At 37.1% G+C, this 21748-nt stretch overlaps 1 long non-coding RNA gene across 1 annotated transcript; it reads left to right on the plus strand.

The window, feature by feature from the left end:
- The first annotated feature begins 9963 nt into the window (after positions 1–9963).
- On the plus strand, positions 9964–10778 carry LOC126588616 (uncharacterized). Its single transcript, XR_007611534.1, has 3 exons — positions 9964–10034; positions 10129–10272; positions 10761–10778. It is a non-coding gene; the product is annotated as an uncharacterized LOC126588616 (long non-coding RNA).
- Positions 10779–21748: the final 10970 nt, after the last annotated feature.

The raw sequence follows: 21748 nt of genomic DNA on the forward strand, positions 1-21748 counted from the left end.
TCAGGCGGACCAACATGGCTGCGTGTAATATTGCATGGCCCAACCAATGATTGAGAGATTGGTACGTATGACCAACGATCAAGAAATCATTTGTAAGCGCTTAATGTATGCCTTCGCCAGGTCGTTCTGGGTGTGAACATGAAGTACTGGATGTTCAACTTCAACCCCAACCGTGCAATAGTAAGTTTTAGATGTGAATTCTTCAGCATTATCTAATTAAATAGATTTAATTAGATAATCAGGGTGGTGAGCCCTGAGCTTAAGAACCTGAACCAATAATTTGGAGAATGTAGTGTTCCTTATGGACAATAAGCACACGTGTGATCAATGTCTAGATGTGTCAACCAAGACCATAAAATATCTAAATGATCCGTATGGAGGGTGAATTGGTCCACAAATGCCCCCCTGAATCCTTTGTAGAAAAATAGGAGGATTCGAGCGAATCTTGTCACAAGAAGACTTAATAATAAGCTTTCTCATATAACATGTTTGACATGTGATTCCTTGAATCGAACTTAAACTTCGGGTTAGTGGATGCTCGTGTGATGATTTGAGGATACGGTGCATCGCTGTTTGTCTAATTTGTCTCAAACGATCATGCCAAAGTGTAATTTCTTGCGCGGTCCCAGAGGTAGGGTCGGCCACATAGTGGCTCTCTATAGGGCTTATGGTTATAGTATATAGACCACTTGGGATATGCTCCATCTTGTCTAGAATATGCTCTGGCTATATTCCTAGGAAGTTATGCACAGAAATTCAACTCCATTTTCTACATAGGTTTCAACGTGGTAATTTTAATGCCCTTAAAATTCAACAACGTTCTTCTGGACCGTGGAGAATAAAGTGCCTCATCAATGGTCAAAATTGTACCATTGGACAACATTATACGTGTCTTACCGTATCATTCGATTAGATTGGATGGGCCTGAGAGGGTTGTCAAAGGTGCATTCTTAAGTATGAAGTTAGTGAAATATATGCATTCACATAAAACGGTGTGCACGGTTGCACTATTTGCCAGACAATTAACTTCCCCACTAGTCATACCTAGAATGAAAATTAATTTGAATCGGTCACATGCATAAAAGTTCTCAAAACAAATATCCATTCAAAATAAAATATTCAAGGATGGTAATTAATTAAAAACTTAATATCTAAAAACAAATCACCAACAACTAATCCAAACATAAATGAAAATTGTTTAAAATTTAACCAAAAACTCAAGGGGGTTCGGCCACTAGGTGGAATTCGGCCCCAATGTCTAAATTTCAACTAGAAAAATAGTTTATGTCTAAGATTATAATCTTCTATAGGGGTAACAGCCTCTTGAAAGTCAGAAACCTCTATCTTGGTACTCTCCAGTTTGTCCACTTGCATAAAGTTTGATTTAAACTTCTTACGACAAGAATGATATTTAGCTACAACTTTATGGGTAGCTCAGCAAACACGGGACCAGTGGTTATTTGAACCACAGCGATAACACATGTCTGCATACATGGTTTCAGGTGCTTTGCCCTTATTCTTGAAGTTTGGGCCTTGGGGAGCGAGGTTAGGGCTCTTCTAGGCTTTGGTTTCCTCCCTTAGATGGGGCTTGACTCTGTTGACCTTGACAGGATGGCTTTTGGCCGCCCTTACCACACCGTTTTTAGCATTGTGGGCGTTGGTTCATGATATAGTGTGCTTCCGGTACAACAGCCACCCCAGTAGGTCGAGCTGGATGATTTTCATCAACACCTGATTTTGCTTTTCAGTGAGGTAGAGCTTCACATCTTGGACCTACTTAAGGTAGTTCATTCCAGAGACCTCCAAATCGGTGAAGCTGAGTTTGTTGAAATTCTACATGGTCCTATCACAAAATAGATGGACACGATGTGGTTAGTGCAATGGGGGAAAATATCAATCCATTCACATAGGAATAACACATTCAGGTTCTAATAGACATGTATTGGTTAAAATTTGGATGAAAAAATTGCAGGTTTTCATGGGTGATTTTTTAAGGAAAACTTTAGGTTTTCAAACAAGGCGGCATGTTTTTAGAAACTTTAGGTTTTGAAATAATTATGAACTTCAAGTTCTTATGTTCCTACAAACAAACGCAAGTATACACAAAAATATGCAAATAGAACTTCAGGTCTAGAATTATAATTGAATTAATTATTTGGACTTCGGACCAAACTTAAAGTGTGGGTGAAAATATATAAAACCCATCAGGCTTAAAACAATAGGCAATTAAAACTCAGGGCCTAAAAATTTGGACCAAAGCCCACATGTGGACTGAGTAAAGTGTGCCTCGAGGTCTAGGCTTAGGAACTGGGCTAGGTTAAGCACGGGCCTAGTATCATAGAAAACAAGCTGCATGTGCAAGCCCAAAGACAGAGGCCAAACGAACTTTGATCTGGTGCAGCGATGAGCAGGTTAAGACTGTATGTCATATGCGGATGAGTGCTTCGCAACGTCTGTGTTCCCGGGGGACGCAATCATATGCGTCAAGGTACATGTCCACCGATTCACCAGTTACGGGCTAGGATCAGGTGCAGTGACATTCACGGGGACACCATAGCTCTATGGGCTAGTGTTGAATTGGGCCGAGCTAAAGGTTTGGGCCACTTCAAACGAACCTAAGAAGAAAAAAAATTTCTTTTAGGTCAAGAAAACCAATGCCCAATTGGGCTCTAGCTGGGATAAAAAAACACCCCAGCCGTAGCTCGATGTGCTCGTAGGGGAAGAAGACCGGCACCATCGCTTCAAGTGGGCGTGTTTTGGGACAAAAACTCTCGAGGTGAGTTCGTGAGGCAATGGGAATCCTGAATATAAATGGAGATAGAGGAATCTCAACGTTTCAACCAAAATCCTAGAAATTTGAATTAGAATTTCAAAGAAAATCTGACGAGATTCGAAGGAATCTCAATCAATCTACGTCGGTGGATGAGCTTCAAGTCGTCAGAACGGTGACCCAAGGTCATGGTTAGGTTGCAGGCCTACCTGTAATGGTGAAGATGCCATGGAAGACGTCGGGGTTTCTGGGTTTTCAACTTGAAGCCCTTGGCTTTGGCTTGTGATCTCGCGGCTCAGCATAGCTCAGCCATACAGGCTACATTCCTGGGCTAGTGGCTCTGGTTGGCGGCTCAGATTATGGGTTCGAAGAACCCTAACAGTTGTCAATTTATTTATTTATTGTTTTCAACTTCAGATAATAAAATTCAATTTCATGCTTATTTAATTCAATAATTTAATGTGTGGACACATATTTGATGCAATTCATGACAATACCAAATTCACATAATTCAACAATTATGGATATAATGCATACACAATTTATGTAGAATCTAAAATTCAAAAAACGTAAAGTTGGGTCATGCATTATGGTGAATGTTCATGCTATTAGGGTTGCAAAAATATTGAGATAAAAACCGTTGTTTTGGAAGAATCTGATTGCGTGATGATATGGATGAACTGGTTTGATGCAGAAAGCTTTAACATCAAATTCCTAAGCGCAGTGGTAGGAGCATACTGATAACATATTGTGGCCTATGTTTAACTAACAAGGGAAATGAGCTAGTGACACAGAAAGAAAAGAGAGAGATGTGTTTGTAGAATTATGTAGAGGAATGTGTGTTATTCCTCCCTAGGTAGTGCCGTTATTTATAGTAATAAGGGAGAGAAGAAATCTTTCATCCCTAAGGACTACAAGTCCATATAGGAAAGAATAACTAGCATCAAATCCAATTTAGGATTTACACAATCACACTTAAACTAGAAAGTTTATTGTCACAGCCCGTCCCGAAGATATGTATTATTTTATTCTCGAAGACGTGAAAAGACAGTTTTATCCTTAGATGTTGAAATTGTAGTGTATGTGTTTGACATATTTTGGTTTTTGGATGTCATGTTCTTGGTTGGTTGGTGACCATGTGGGACACATACACACACAAACCTCATTCTCTCTCTTCTCTCCCGTGCTCTCTCTCTCAGACTCACTCTCTCTCATCTTTCTTTGTATATATGAGCACCAAACTCACCCATTCACACATGGATCGAGATCGTGCTTGGTTGTATTGTCTTCATCTCCTCACCACAAGCTCATCCATACCAGTTTCAGGTATGAAAACCTTCGAAAACCTCGTCAACCAAGAATCTTTGATTTGAACATTGTTCATGCTAACGTAAAAACATGTGTTTTTGGAAATTCTAAGCTCACAAGGAGCTTTGGGAGGCCCTCAAGAGGCTCAGAGAAGTTCGTTGGTAGTTTTGGATGTCGAAATCGATAGGTCGAAGCTTGGCTAGTTTTCCTCGAATTTTCATGGCGAGATCCCGTGGTTTTTTAGGCTTGAAAGAGGTATAAACTTGTTCTATTCTCCAAGCACTTCATTTTGGTATAAAGATCGTAAAAAATGGTGCAAAAACGGCCGACATGTCACGGTTTAAAAATTTCCTAGTTTTCTGGCGTCGGCGACGGTCGTCGGAGTTCAGAGTTAGGAGATGACGGAATATTCTGTCAAGTCTGACGAAATATTTCGACGCCGTCAGTTAGTTTAGATGGATTCTGTTAGGACTTAATGGAATATTCCCCGGTATATATCTGACGGCGTTGGCTAACGTCGTCAGTATGCCTGTCACGTGGCAAACGTGGGGGCTCGCAGGGCGTGCCCTTGCGGGCGCGTGGGTGATCGGAAAGTTTTTCTAAAAATATGGGGATGTTTGTGACGTTGTGTAGATCACGTTGGTATATTCAAATACCAAATTTGAGCAGTGTATGAGCAGTTATTAGCTAGTTTTGTCTATGTGCTTTAAATAACGTTTTTATAGTTAATTCGCATATAGGTGAGACTTATCCCGAGGACGAGCGTATTGAAGGGCGACTCGGGGGCTACGACACTTCGACATACCAGTGAGTGGGCTTTTGGTTTTCAGTCTATATTTATATACTTGATATTTTCCCAAAAATGTGTGTTTAAATGAAAATATGCCTTAAATGCCATGCATATGAATATATAGTTCATTTATGAATTGGTATTTGATGCATTATATATAATTGTGGTGCTATGGACGCTCAGGTAAGCTCAGGTAAGTTATGTTTAGTTATGTGAATTATCGATGATGCGATATGTGATAGAATAACGTTGAGCTCATAAAACTGCACCTAGGGTGATTGTGATTTAGCCAGAGATATGGCACATGCCTGTTTATTATGTCACCTCCCACACCATATGCTCATATTGAATCCAATTTAGGTGCATAGTCTTGTTTTACAGACCTTCATTATGGTTCCGACTCTTATGCAGTATAGTGCCGTATAGCTATTATGTGAGAGTAGTATTGAGCATGATTATGTTACACCCATTATTGTCGTATAGACCTTTTCATTTGGTTCCGACTCTTGTACAGTATAGTGCCGTATAGGTCATTGTAGTGACTTCGGCTAGATTGACTTTTGAGCTATGAATTCAGCCGTACAGACTACCACAGGGGTTCCGACCAACATGTTATATTTCTATGAAATTATTCTTACCGAAATTGCTTACTTTGTTATATCTTGGGATGGCATACATATGAATATGATTATGTGAAGCATGATTTGAAATGATATATTTACATATATATTTATGTATATGCTTATATCTTGATTTTGGGAAAAATTATACATGTTTTACAGCGAGGGGTTAGATATGTTGATAAATGAAATGGTTTTGTAAAACATTTGTTTTTTCCCACTCACTTTTTCTGTTTTGCGCCCCTCCAGGTTTTAAGTAAGCTTGTTGTCGGTGGCCTTGAGGATTTCGGTGGTTATGACCTATCAAAATAATTGTAGGACATCTTATGGTACTGTATAATTAGTACTTGTCCTACTGGACTACACCTAGACTTTCTATGCTCTAATTAGGAGTATTTACTTTTGTATCTTACTCCTAACATTTCCTGTTTAGTAGTGCACTCTAGTAGATTTAGTTTTAATTATTCGTATATTTCTTATCTTAATTGCTTCATGTGCAGATAAACTTTGGTGGCAGATAGACTTTGGTGGTTCATGTGCTAATTTATGCCGCAAGTGTAGTAATAGGCATTTTTGGGAGTGTAGGAGAGCAAGCGGTGGATGCTATACTTGTGGACAGATGGGTCATAGGGCTACTCAATGCCCTCAGAATCAGCAGAGACCCAGCAGCCTTCCTTCCTACCACCTGTACCGACTCAGTAAGCTTCAGGATCTAGTGATTATACCCAGAATGGACGAGGAGGTGCCCATCATTATCAGGGTGACGCCGCTCCTTATACTTCAGGGCAGTATCAATACTCTCAAGACCCTCAGTATCAGGAATGTTCTATGTCGTATCAACCACATTCAGCCGGTGGGTCTCAGTGGTACCAAGGGGGATAATCCCAGCAGGGAGAGATTGCTGCTAGCAGTGCAGGATCTTCGAGGCAGTCTGGTCAGTCGAGATAGGGATATGGTGTTCATGCTAACAGAGGTCGTGGTGGACAATAACAGAATCAGGGACGTATTCATAACATGTCACTGCAAGATACTCAGAACAATCCTGATTTAATCATAGGTACATTAAATATTCTTAGTCATTTTGCTAGAGTATTGATTGATTGTGGTGCTACGCATTCTGTTATTTCTCATACATTTGCTCAAGTGACACAACCTCATCCTACACCTCTAGGATATGATTTAGAGTTTTCTATGCATAGAGGGGATAGATGTTTTGTGGATTGGGTATATCCAGGATGTCTAGTGATGATAGAGGATATTGTTATGCCAGCTAATCTTATGCCATTGGATATTATGGATTTTGATGTGATTTTGAGCACTGATTGGTTGCACTATAATCGTGCTAAGATAGATTGTTATGGAAAAACAGTCACATTTAATTATCCTAGATTACTTGAAGTTACATTTGTAGGAGAGCCTAGTGGGGTAAGGCATGGTGTTATTTCTGCTATGAAAGCCAAAAGATTGTTATCGAAAGGTTGTCAGGGATATTTGGCTTATGTGGTGTTGAATGATGATGCTCCTAGTAGTGTGGAGGATGTACGTGTGGTCAGATATTTTTCGGATGCATTCCCTGAGGATTTGCCTGGGTTGCCGCCAGATAGAGATGTGGAGTTTGTTATTGATATGCTTCCAGGTGCGAATCCTATATCTTTGACTCCTTATAGAATGGCTCATGCTGAATTAAGGGAATTGAAAGTTCAATTGCAAGAATTAGTGGATAAAGGTTTTATTCAGCCTAGTACTTCACCTTGGGGAGCTCCAGTCTTATTTATGAGGAAGAAAGACGGAACTTTGAGGCTGTGCATTGATTACAGGCAATTGAATCGGGTAACCATTAAGAACCGTTATCCGTTACCTTGTATAAATGATTTATATGATCAACTCAGAGGTGCCTGTGTGTTTTCTAAGATTGACTTGAGGTCGGGTTATTACCAGTTGAAGATTAAAAATGAAGATGTCCCTAAGACCGCATTCAGGACTCAATACAATCATTATGAGTTTCTTGTAATGCCATTCGGGTTAACTAATGCACCAGAAGCTTTATGGATTTGATGAATCGAGTATTTCAGCCATATTTGGACAGATTTGTTATTGTTTTCATTGACGATATTCTGGTATACTTTAAGTCTAAGGTTGAGCATACTAGACATCTAAAATTGGTGTTGAGCGGTTTGAGGGAACACCAGCTATATGCTACGTTTAGCGAATGTGAAATTTGGTTGAATCAAGTGACATTTTTGGGACATGTCATTTCTACTCAAGGCATTCAAGTGGATTCTCAGAAAGTGGCAGCTATAGAGAATTGGGAGCAACCTCGAATCGTCACTAAGGTACAGAGTTTTCTTGGCCTAGTAGGCTATTATAGACGATTCGTTAAGGATTTTTCAGTGATTGCTTTGCCATTGACGAGGTTGACTCGAAAGGATATTAAGTTTGAGTGGGATAATAATTATGAGCAAAGTTTTCAGCAGTTGAAGTATTATCTCACTCATGCACCTGTTCTAGCACTTTCAGATGATATCGGTAATTTTGAAGTTTATAGTGATGCTTCTTTGAATGGTTTGGGTTGTGTATTGATGCAACATGGTAAGGTGATTGCTTATGCTTCGAGACAGTTGAAACCTCATGAGAGGAATTACCCTACTCATGATTTGGAGTTAGCGACTATCATCTTTGCTTTGAAGATTTGGAGACATTATTTTTATGGTAAGAAATGTAAGATCTTCACAGATCATAAGAGTCTTCAGTATCTTTTTACTCAGAGAGATCTTAATCTTTGGCAGCGGAGGTGGATTGAGTTACTTAGTGATTATGATTGCACGATTGAGTATCACCTTGGTCGTGCAAATGCAGTGGCAGATGCACTTAGTAAGAAGACTCCAGCCAAACTTAATGCCATTTATGATTGTCATGTTCATCTTCTTGTGGACTCGAGGTCCACTGGAGTGGAGTTAGGAGTGGAAGATCGAGAAGAAGCCTTACTTGCTAATTTTCAAGTTAGGTCAATTTTAATCGATTGTGTGCTCAAGGCCCAGATGAATGATGAAGAGACCTAGGAAATAATTCAAGCAAGAAATCGAGGGAAGAAAAAAGATTTCAAGATTCGAGAAACTGATGGTATGCTTATGCAGGAAAGCAAAATGTATGCCAAGTTAAAGAAAGAAATTTTGGATGAAGCACATATTTCGGCATATGCGATGCATCCAGGAGGCACTAAGATGTATCATACCATTAGACCATTTTATTATTGGCCCGGTATGAAAAGAGAAATTGCCGAATATGTGAGTATGCGTGCCATTTGCCAACAAGTTAAAACTGAAAAGAAGAAGCCATTTGGGTTGATGCAGCCATTTCTCGTTCCACAGTGGAAATGGGAAAATATTACTATGAATTTTGTGTACAAGTTTCCTCATACACATAATGGTTATGACCGCATTTGGGTGGTAGTTGATCGGCTTACTAAGTCAGCACATTTTATTCCAATGAGATGAAAATATTCATTAAGCCGATTAGCTAAATTATTCATATCACAGATTGTGAAGTATCATGGCGTTCTAGTTAATATTATCTTAGATCGGGATCCTAGATTTACTTCCAAGTTCTAGGTAGCATTTCAGGAAGCTCTTGGTACGAGATTACTTTATAGTATGACATATTATCCTCAGACAAAAGAGCTTAGCAGACAAGCATGCCACTGATCGGAAGTACAATGTAGGTGATTAGGTATTTTTGAAGCTATCGCCTTGGAAAGGTGTTGTACGATTTGGAAAGAAAGGAAAGTTTAGTCTTAGGTACATTGGACCATATATGATCACCGAGTGAGTCGGTGAGGTTAGTTACAGGCTTGAGTTGGCTCCAGAGTTGTCTAATATGCATGATGTGTTTCATGTTTCGATACTTTGACATTTTGTTTAAGATCCTTCACATGTGATTCCTCCTTAACCTTTGGAAATTAATCCGAATTTGACTTATGATGAGGAACCAATGACTCTTTTGGATTGGAAGGATAAGGAACTAAGGAATAAGACCGTGCGCTTGGTGAAAGTATTATGGAGAAATCAGTCAGTGGAAGAAGCTACTTGGGAGACGGAGCACTGTATGAGAGAGATGTATCCACGTCTATTTTATGATTATTAGTGGATGTATTGATTGGGTGTAATTTCGAGGACGAAATTTTATTAAAGTGAGTAGATTGTCACAGCTCGTCCCAGAGAGATGTATTATTTTATTCTCGAGGACGTGAAAAGACGGTTTTATCCTTAGACGTTGAAATTGTAGTGTATGTGTGTGATGTATTTTGGTTCTTGGATGTCATGTTCTTGGTTGGTTGGTGACCACGTGGGACACACACACATACACAAACCTCATTCTTTATCTTCTCTCCCGTGCTCTTTCTTTCAGACTCACTCTCTCTCCTCCTTCTTTCTCTCCTCCTTCTTCGTACGGACGAGCACCAAACTCACCCATTCATGCATGGATCGAGATCGTGCTTGGTTGTATTGTTTTCATCTCCTCACCACGAGCTCATCCATACCAGTTTCAGGTATGAAAACCTTCGAAAACCTCGTGAATCAAGAATCTCCGATTTGAACATTGTTCATGCTAACGTAAAAACATGTGTTTTTGGAAATTCTAAGCTCACAGGGAGCTTTGGGAGGCCCTCTAAAGGCTCAGAGAAGTTCGTTGGGTGGTTTTGGACGTCGAAATCGAGAGGTCGAAGCTTGGTTGGTTTTCCTCGAATTTTCCCGACGAGATCCCGTAGTTTTTTAGGCTTGAAAGAGGTATAAACTTGTTCTATTCTCCATGCACTTCATTTTGGTATAAAGATCGTGAAAAATGGTGCAAAAATGGCCGAGATATCACGGTTTAAAATTTTCCCAGTTGTTCGGCACCGGCGACGGTCGCCGGAGTCCAGAAATAGGAGACGACAGAATATTCCGTCAAGTCTGACGGAATATTCCGACACCGTTAGTTAGTTTGGACGGATTCCGTTAGGACTTAATGAAATATTCCTCGGTATATACCTGAGGGCGTTGACTGACGCCGTCAGTATTCCTGTCACATGGCCGCGCGTGGGGGCGCGTAAGGCCGTGCCCTTGCCGGTGCGTGGCGGCGCGTGGGTGATCAAAATTTTTTTCTAAAAATATAAGGACGTTGTGTAGATCACGTTGGTATATTCAAATACCAAATTTGAGCAATGTATGAGAAGTTATTAGGTAGTTTTGTCTATGTGCTTTAAATAACGTTTTTATAGTTAATTCGCATATAGGTGAGACTTATCCCGAGGACAAGCGTATTCAAGGGTGACTCGGGGGCTATGACCCTTCGACATACCAGTGAGTGGGTTTTTGGTTTTCAGTATATATTTATATACTTGATATTTTCCTAGAAATATGTGTTTAAATGAAAGTATGCCTTAAATGCCAAGCATTTGAATTTATAGTTCATTTATGAATTGGTATTTGATGCATTATATATAATTGTGGTGCTGTGGATGCTAAGGTAAGCTCAGGTGAGTTATGTTTAGTTATGTGAATTATCGATGATGCGATATGTGATAGAATAACGTTGAGCTCATAAAACTGCACCTAGGGTGATTGTGATTTAGCCAGAGATATGGCACAGGCCTGTTTATTATGTCACCTCTCCCACCATATGCTCATATTAGATCCAATTTAGGTGCATAGTTTTATCATACAGACCTTCACTATGGTTCCGACTATTAGGTGACTAGCGATTTATCCCCCAGCTATTATGTGAGAGTAGTATTGAGCATGATTATATTACACCCATTATTGTCGTATAGACCTTTTCATTTGGTTCTGACTCTTGTGCAGTATAGTGCCGTATAGGTCATTGTAGTGACTTCGGCTAGATTGACTTTTGAGCTATGAATTCAGTCGTATAGACTACCATAAGGGTTCCGGCTAACATGTTATATTTCTATGAAATTATTCTTACCTGAATTGCTTACTTTGTTATATCTTGGCATGGCATACATATGAATATGATTATGTGAAGCATGATTTGAATTGATATATTTACATATATATTTATGTATATGCTTATATCTTGATTCTGGGAAAAATTATACATGTTTTATAGTGAGGGGTTAGATATGTTGATAAATGAAATGGTTTTGTGATAGACGCATATTTATGCGACTTAGTTAACTAGTTTTCTTGCATTTACGTTATTAGTTCTTAGTTATTTTAGTACTTTAAGCCATTTTCGTGTGTTTGTAGGTCCAAAGGGCTAAGGTAGCAAGAAAGTGCATTTTGGTGCATTTTGGAGCAGTTTTGAGCTTGGAATGGATTACATATGATATGAGCAAGATGGATGGACGAATTTGAAGACAAAAGAGGCTAGGAACATGCTAAAAATCTGGTGAAACAAATACAAGTTGCAAGAAGGGATAAATTTCTAGAAGGATTGGCCAAAACTTCACTCAAAACCATGCATACCCCATAAAATTCATCAATGCCGTGGCCTTCCCTTTGTTTTACTTCCACCAGATTTTTTAGTGATGATGTAATGCTTAACTCACCATGACATTTGAGTGGATGATGCAATGCTTAACTCACCATGACATGTGAGTGGATGACTCAATACCTACCCTCACCAACAATTCTCCACCTTGCCATGCCTTACCTACTTCATTCCACCAGATTTTTGCATTAAACATGTCCATCCTCTTCCTATAAATACCATGGCAGCAACCTCATTCAAATCATCCAGAAATTAACCATTCTCCAAGCCTTTCCTTGCCTCTCCTACATATCTAAACCCCTTCCCATCCATTCCTCCAAATAAACAACCCTTCAACATCATTCCAACCTTGTTGTGGCGGCAAGGAGAAGGAGAAAAGTCCTTGGACGCGCTTGCTATCCAACATGGATCGTTGGAACGTTTAGGTGCTTTCTTCCCTTTGTTTTTCAATGTTTAAAAGACCTTTGTACATCAAGGAGAAGGATTTCGAACAAAGAGGTGGTCCAAGTAAGTGAGAATGTTTCTGCCATGTTACAAAGGAAATTACCCCCTAAATGCAAAGATCCGGGTAGTTTTACAATTCCGTGCGTTATTGGCAAGACTAAGTTTGAACAATGCATGTTAGACTTAGGGGCTTCGATTAATGTTATGCCATACTCTATTTATGCATCTATGAACTTAGGTGAGCTTAAAAACGATGGTGTGATTATTCAATTAGCCGATCGTTCTAATGCATATCCAAAGGGTGTTTTGGAAGATGTGTTGGTGCAGGTGGGCAATTTGATTTTTCCAGCGGACTTTTACGTGCTTGACATGGAGGATTCACCCTATTCTACCCCATTGCCGATACTATTAGGGCGGCCCTTCATGAAGATAGCCCAAACCAAGATTGATGTGGCTAAGGGAGAGTTAACAATGGAGTTTGGTGATGAATTGATTAAATTCAAAGTTCCTAAATATGTTAAGAATCCTCATGATGTTCGTTCTTGTTTTGCAATAGATGTGATTAAACATGTGGGGAAGGAACATTCATGCGCACCAATCAAGAAGGATGTCCCTAGATGCATCATCGAAGAGGGTATTGGAGTGGAGCATACAAAACATGTCATTACACCCAAAATACCAAATCTGGCCGAGAGCACCACCTTTGCTGCCCCTTTTGAGTCTTCATCTACATGCATTGGTAAGCCTCCTCCTCTAATTCCAATTCCCATTTCCACTAATAGGTTATTGCCTTCTGTGGTGCAGGTACCAAATCGAATCCATGATTATGGGAGTTTTTACTTTGACCTTGGGAAGCTCAATGCCACAATCTGGGACCATCATTATCCACTGCCATACATAGACCCAATGCATGAGTATTTCAAGGAGCATGTCATGGAGGATGTACCCCTCCATGCCGTGGCACCTAGTCAAGCTTAAACGGAGGTACCGTCCTGCTGGAAGACGTTAAAGAAAGCGCTTCATGGGAGGCAACCCATGCATTCGACAAAGGAAGGCCTAGAGAGCACTCCAATTCCAGATTTGCGTTCCTAAACCCTTCTCTTTGTTGTTTAATTAGTTTCTGCCATATTTAGTTTGTTAGTGTTTGTTTGTTTGTTTATGTGTTTTTGTGTTAGTTATGCTTTGAAACATTGAGGACAATGTTTGGTTTAAGTGTGGGGGGGGTAACCAAAGTGTTTTGATGCAAATTCGTAGGGTTTTCTCACTCATACTTCCCAATATTGTTTCTTGCTGTTTTTAGGTGTTTTTAGGCTGTTTTGGTGAGTTTTAGTGTGTGCTGACTTATAACTCCGAAAATCACATAAAAATTTGAAAAATTGCTTTGCAAAACCCAAAAAGAGTTGTTTTTGTGTGTTTGTTTGTGTCTTAGGGTACCTTCCAACACAATGATGAGGATTTGGTTTGTAATTTCATGGCTGTTAAAGAGAGTGATTAACATGGATGAAAGTTTGATTTACTCTTTGTTTATGCTTGGTTGTGGTTATAACTTATGAATTTACATGCAATCTTAAAGGAAAAATCAGTTTTTGTAACATGCTTGAAGGAAAGAACTCAAACTAACGCTACAACCTTGTGAGACTTGAGCCTAAACGTTTATTTGGAGAGTTAATAATCTGTGATTTATTGTTTTCTAAGTCGTTGCATGATCTCATTATTCTTTGCTTGGTTACTACTTAGAAGGCGTTTCATCATTTAGTTCCAAATGCTAGAACTCATACCCATTTCATTCAAAGCATGTCATTGATTTGCATAACACATATTCAAGATAAAGTTGTGTAGTGACCACCACCATAACCAAAAAGCCATGAATCCCCTATGTCATTACGTTTTGTACGTTTTAATCCCGTTGAGCTTTGTGAGCCTTTTCTTTGTAACCCACATTACCCTCACCTAGCTTAGATTAGGACCATCCATTAACCTTGTTCTTAAAGCGTAGTAAAGCATGATTCAAATTGAATTCCTTTGTGGCAGAAAACAAGTGTGGGGGAAGTGTTTTTCATAAGGAATTATGTGCCATAGGCACGGGTAAAAAGAAAGAAAAAAAGAAAAGAAAAATATGAAAAGAATGCGAAAAGAGTTGAAAAGAAGTGAAAAAGAGTCCTAAAGTGTTGTTTGATGAAGAAGGGGTCCAAAACAATGAATTCGACCCTAAGGAGTTGTTTAAATCTTCCCCTTGTGTTTTAAAGCTAATTTCTGCAATCTAAGTAAATTCTAAGTCTCAATTTCATTACTTTGCTTACTATCACTTTAAGAACGTTTGTTTTCCTTATCCTTTCTTTGTTAGCCAATACCCCAAGCCCCGTTACAACCCTTGACTTCTATCTTGAGTGTTATGTGTTTCAATTTGTGGAGATTGAACTTGGTATGAGCATATGGTCACTGGTTCTCGCATCTAAGTAGTAGCATTCCATTCATGAGATCATATCTCAACATGCTTATTAACTCTAGAAATTGTGTTCTTTGTTATACATATATGTGAGCATTCGTTTTTATATCTACATCAATTCTCTCACATATAACTAGTATAGGGTGTGTAGTTAGAAAATCTGAGTGAAAATAGAGTGCGTATCTTGTAAGGATTGAGGGAATTCTCTAAGGCATGTTACTACATTCAAAACATTGTTTTAATTGGTTAATTGTGAATTAGTAAGTAGTGACTATGATTAAGTATGTGCTTAAGTGTTAAATTGACTCAATTCTGTGGGAATGATAATTTTTAACATGTCATGTGCATTGGAAATCCCTGTAGCAAATGTTGGAAGGTTAGGTTATGTTTTATTTGTTTTATTTTGCTCGAGGACTAGCAATAGCTAAGTGTGGGGGAATTTGATAGACGCATATTTATGCGACTTAGTTAACTAGTTTTCTTGCATTTACGTTATTAGTTCTTAGTTATTTTAGTACTTTAAGCCATTTTCGTGTGTTTGTAGGTCCAAAGGGCTAAGGTAGCAAGAAAGTGCATTTTGGTGCATTTTGGAGCAGTTTTGAGCTTGGAATGGATTACATATGATATGAGCAAGATGGATGGACGAATTTGAAGACAAAAGAGGCTAGGAACATGCTAAAAATCTGGTGAAACAAATACAAGTTGCAAGAAGGGATAAATTTCTAGAAGGATTGGCCAAAACTTCACTCAAAACCATGCATACCCCATAAAATTCATCAATGCCGTGGCCTTCCCTTTGTTTTACTTCCACCAGATTTTTTAGTGATGATGTAATGCTTAACTCACCATGACATTTGAGTGGATGATGCAATGCTTAACTCACCATGACATGTGAGTGGATGACTCAATACCTACCCTCACCAACAATTCTCCACCTTGCCATGCCTTACCTACTTCATTCCACCAGATTTTTGCATTAAACATGTCCATCCTCTTCCTATAAATACCATGGCAGCAACCTCATTCAAATCATCCAGAAATTAACCATTCTCCAAGCCTTTCCTTGCCTCTCCTACATATCTAAACCCCTTCCCATCCATTCCTCTAAATAAACAACCCTTCAACATCATTCCAACCTTGTTGTGGCGGCAAGGAGAAGGAGAAAAGTCCTTGGACGCGCTTGCTATCCAACATGGATCGTTGGAACGTTTAGGTGCTTTCTTCCCTTTGTTTTGTAATAATGAGGAACTAAACCCCCCTTGGCTAGGGGGGGATTCAAAACCATGTTTATGCTTGCTATATGATTTGATTACTTCCAATTGCGTTTCTTGAATTGTGAATTCAATTTACTTATCCGTTCGTATAAAAACTAATTTGTGTATGTTGGTTGAGAGTGCACGCTTAATTTTCATGCATGAATTTGACGCTAGAATATAAGGGAGTTTCACCTAATCGTTATGAACTTATATTCACAAGTAGTGAAGGTTGCTAGTCACAATCACGTTAAGTAAATTCTTGGCATAAGTTTCATGCAAATCATAGTAACGAGTGCCTCGTCAATGCTTATGTTTTTCATAGAACTTAATGATTCTTGCTTGTATCTCTATTATGCAATTCATGTAGGGAACTTGTAGGGAGTGTTTTGGGTTGTCGTATGCAATCATCCAATCTAATAACTTGTTGAAAAACTGAGAGTTAATTAGTGCAATTCATGGTTAATTTGGGGCGTTGAGTATTCATAACTTATCGAAGAGCAATTGGAAATCATTTAGTATGCAAGCAAGACATGTGTGGAGAAGAACCCCTTAGCTAGCCTTCCATTATCCATTCAACCCAAATTTGTTTAAAATCTATTTAAGTTTTTAGTTTATTCGTTTTTACTTTCAACTTCACCAAACTCAAATCCCCCTTTTACTTTCTTGTTTTAAAATCTTTTGTTTACATTTTTAACTTTGTTTCTTTTTGTTTTTGAGTCAGTTTAGAGGTTTTAGCAAGCCCTCCTAATCCCCGGTTTAGAACGATCCCTACTTACATACTTTGCTACAATTGTCAAAAAAAAGGGTTTAATTTGTGTGTCAAGTAATTCACGCATCATTTTGTAAAACATTTGTTTTTGCCCACTCATGTTTTTTGTTTTGCGCCCCTCCAGGTTTTAAGTAAGCTTGCTGTCGGTGGCCTTGAGGATTTCGGATGTTCTAACCTATCAAAATAATTGTAGGACATCTTATGGTACTGTATAATTAGTACTTGTCCTACTGGACTACACCTAGACTTTCTATGCTCTAATTAGGAGTATTTACTTTTGTATCTTAGTCCTACCACTTCTTGTTTAGTAGTGTACTCTAGTAGATTCAATTTTAATTATTCATATATTTCTTATCTTAATTGCTTCCACATTATGCACATGGCTATGTCACCCCCATGTGACGGCCAGCATGCCTTGATCTCGGTCGAGTGTGTTATTTATAACATCTCTTTTATATTTTTTTTTAGTTTTATAATAAAATATCAGATAATACAAAATAAGAACAAGAACAAATATGAACATAAAATAGGAGAGCATAAATTAATCCGTTAACTCAAATTAATAAAAATGTTTATATACATTAAAATTATGGGACTTTACAATTGATGATGCTGAGTGATCTTTGATCTCTCCCATAAGCATCATGGAATTCTCATTGGTTTTGATTGAAGTTTTCTCAAAATGCAACTTTTGTAATTTTCAAGGTAATGAGTTCGGTGTACACACACACACACAAACACACACACACACATATATATATATATTATACAATACTATATTGTATTATATATAAGTTATATTATATTATATTATACATATGTATTATTAGGATTGGATATCTGAAACCATAACCGAACAAATAATTCCGGTTTTTTCCCATATCCAAAATATACTCAAATCTTCATCCTCAAATCTGTTCCATTCAGACAGTTATCAAGCTTAACAATTTGAATTGTCATCCCTATGTGTAAGATTAAAATCTAATTTTAGTTCCTTAATACTTTAATCACCTCATTTATTTATTACAATTAAATGTTTTAATTATTTCTCTTTTTAGGTAATTTATTGTATTAGTTAGGAGAAAATATACATAAAATCTACTTTTAACTTTTAATTTTGAATTGAGATAATGTTTTTAAATTATTGATTCGGAAACCGAACCAAACCAAATCGAATCGGACCGAATTAAATATAATTAATTTTATTTATGTTGGATATTTATTTTCTAACCCAATTTCAAATCAATCATTAATATAATTTTAAGCCCAAATATATTGAAAACTTCAAGCTGGATAGATATCCTAAACAAAGAACTTTTGTGTACATAATTCAAGCCACATATTGTAAAACAAGACCAAAACAAAGAACAATTGTCTTTTCTCCTCAACACCTACAATTTCCCTCTCCTTGAGCGCGCTAAGAATAATGAGTGGTGCGACCAGACGAAGAAGAAGGAGTTGCTAAAGTGGATTGGCAGACTTTTCTTTCTTGTGTATCCATATGTGAGAAACTTTAATTGTATGCATGTTTTCTTGGATTTAATCCTGTATTTTTATTAAATCTAGGGATTTATTTCCTCCATTGCAATTGGCTTTGGTTGTACTTTTATTTCTTTACTAGCCTCTTTGCACGCACTCATGCATCAAGAGACTTTTTTTATAATCAGGGGTGCTACAGTTAATTATTTTCTTCTCATATCGAGTCATAAAAATGAAATAGAACATACAACTAGAAATAAAAGAAAATAGAACATATTTAAGTTGCATGTAAAATGGATGAAAAAATAAAGGATTTTGCACGCGCAAAAGCACGTTTGAAGAACTTAATAAATAATACAACAAAGAATCAAATAATAGAGTAAAAAACATAAAACAATTAATCCATGACCATAAGGTGAAGAGTAGAATTCAAAAATATCATCTCGTCATTACAGTACCACAAAATACAGCCCACTTCTATCACATTACCGCTCCACTACAGAGTGAATATGTGATCTTTTATGTATTTCTAAATCACATTATTACAGATATTATGTTGCATTTTAAACATTTGTACATAATGTTATAATCGGTACTAACAATAAAATAAAAATATTAGAGATGATCACCTCAATTATCCTAAAACCTTGAATTATACAAAAGCAATGATATAATTAGATTACCAATTATTAGGCATTAAAAAAGAAGATACATAAAAATGAAGCACTACAAACACCAACAGAACGGGAAAGGGAACCGAAAATTTCTTGAATCTTCAAGTTCCTCGCTGAAGCAATCCTTATACAGCCTCTCGCAAACCAAAAGCCTTTTATGCCTACAGAAAATTTTGTCTACATAACATGTAATCCATTAATTATGCAGTCTCTTCCCCGCACCTTTCCTGAGGCCAGTCAAAGCTGACGATGTCGTGTTGTTTGTTTTGATATTCCCACCGACCCAATACTTGAGCTATGTCATTCAACTGGCAACACAGCAAAGCTACGGAGTTCTCTGTAAGGAAGATGAAGTACAACGTTATTACAAAAAAAAAAAAAAACAAAAACAAAAAGGAAAACTAATGAAAATGGCTTGAAAAAATTTAGTTTTAATAAAAAACCATGTTATAAGTTTTGTTTAATGATTGGTACAAGGCCCATATTAAAGCAGTCCAACTAAAAATGGTCCAACTATAATAAATTATGATTTGTCGATTTTACCCCTAACTTTTTTAGGTTGAGTTCTAAATTTTCATCGTTAATGGAGTTCATCATTGTTTTGCAGACCTTCTTCTATTTCTATGAAACAAAAATATAGATCCTCATACTATTTAATTTATATTTTGTATTATTTCGTTGAAATGTGATCGTCGTTATTATTCATAGTGTATTCAAGGTACTGTTTTTCAATTTTTCTTCGTCAATGGAGTTCATCATTTGTTTCTCCAGAAAATAAATTTGAGATATGCATGCTATTCAATAATAACGATGGGTCACTGTTTCTGGACTATAAAAATAAATTGTTTCTGGAATCCAAGTTACTGTTTCTGGAATTTAAGTCACTGTTTCTGAATTTAAATGAAATAGACACACTGTTTCTTAAATGTAAGCTAAAAAAGAAATAGTGAAATTCATTGTATCTGGATTCAAAGCAAAATAAGCACTATGTTTCATAAATATAATTAACTAATGCATGAAAGAAAAGAAACAGTCAAAGGTTAAAACATAGACTGTTTCTAGAATCTAGGTCACTATTTCTGGAATCTAAGTCATTGTTTTTGAAATTTAAATCACTATTTCTAGAATTTAAGTCATTGTTTCTGGATTTTGGTTTTTTCTTTTTTCAGATACGGTGTTTGTTTGTGCACAGACAAAACAAACACTGTATCTGATTTTTTTTTCCCAAAAACAGTGTTATGTTTTGGGTTCTCCAGAAATAGTTTTATGTTATGTTTCTTTCTATACATTTTATAGAGAGAGAAAAATGATGAGACTAAGACCTAAATGTGCTGATCTATCATGATTAAGGAGGGAGTTAAATATATAATGGCTTGAATTCTAAATTAAATTGACATGTATAAAATAATGTAAATTTTGTGTTCAATTAAAGTCTGCGTTTTGATAACCTGTGAGGTCCTCAAAATAAATGCCTTCCAATTAATCTAATGGTAGATTAACTTATAAACTTAAATCATTATGATTCGGATTTTGCACCGTCGTTGGAAAATTTGAATTCTCTTTCAAGCTTCTCTAAAAGGACTTTGCTATATATATCCACAAAATTCTAGGGTTTCAGTATACAATTCAAATCCAAATGAATAGATGGAATACGGATGCCTTTATATGGTTTGTTCTGCGTAAAGGTTCTTGGTGGTCAAATTAAGGTTTCTTTTGTGGCTGGAAAAAAACTCAGAGAGAGAGATAGATGGAGGGAGGAAGCACGTGCAGGGATGAAGATTCTAGGATTTTGATTTTGCGACGCGAAAAGTTTATCACCCATGGAAGAAGCTCTACAGTTGGAAGTTGTTCATGCTTGAACTTCTTGGTTTCTACCGCTGGAAGGATTTTGGTTCAGACGCTTGACTTCTTTCTTTTTGGTTCAGACGCTTGACTTCTTTCTTTTTGTTTTGGATGGTTTTTTATTAAACTTTGAGCCCTTTTGGTTAAATAACATTTTGACATGGTTTTTGGTTAAATATTTCTTGATCCAAGCCTTTTTCATTATAGCTCCCAAAAAAAAAGTAATAAATAAATTATATTCACCGATTTTACATTAACATTAATTTATAAAAAGAAAAAACTTGAAAGCTAAAATTATATTTAAGACCTAACACCAACTAACAGCTGTAAATTGACTACTCTTAGTCGTTTTTTATGACATGCTTCAACTTGAACAAAGGTTCTAGGCAGTTTGCATCTTTTATAAGCATCCCAACTATTCTGCAAAGACCACTGAAGAAACGCTTTCATTGTCATTTATGATATGTAATAGAAACGAAATAATCAGAAGCAGGTCATTCAAATTCTTGATTGTTACTAAGACAATAATTAATGGGGAGGGAATTAGAAGCATGTCATAGCATTTCTCGATTGTCATTTCAATGTGGATGTTAATTGGACGATTGTCATTTCAATGTGGATGTTAATTGGACTGAATAATATGTAACCCATCGGATGAGAAATTAAACAGGAGAAGAAAAATCAAAAGTTTCTTAACTGATTGAGAGAACTAAGAAAAATTGAGAAATAACTAGCTACGTACATTGGTTAAAGTTTTTCAAGTGTTATATAAAATTAATTTGAAGTCGTTCGTTTCCGTTTAGGTCGGTTCTAAATTAATCGCTATACAATTTGAAAACAGAAACCCACACCAAATCG

Source organism: Malus sylvestris, chromosome 11 (genome assembly GCF_916048215.2).
Source record: "Malus sylvestris chromosome 11, drMalSylv7.2, whole genome shotgun sequence".
Lineage (NCBI taxonomy): Eukaryota > Viridiplantae > Streptophyta > Magnoliopsida > Rosales > Rosaceae > Malus > Malus sylvestris.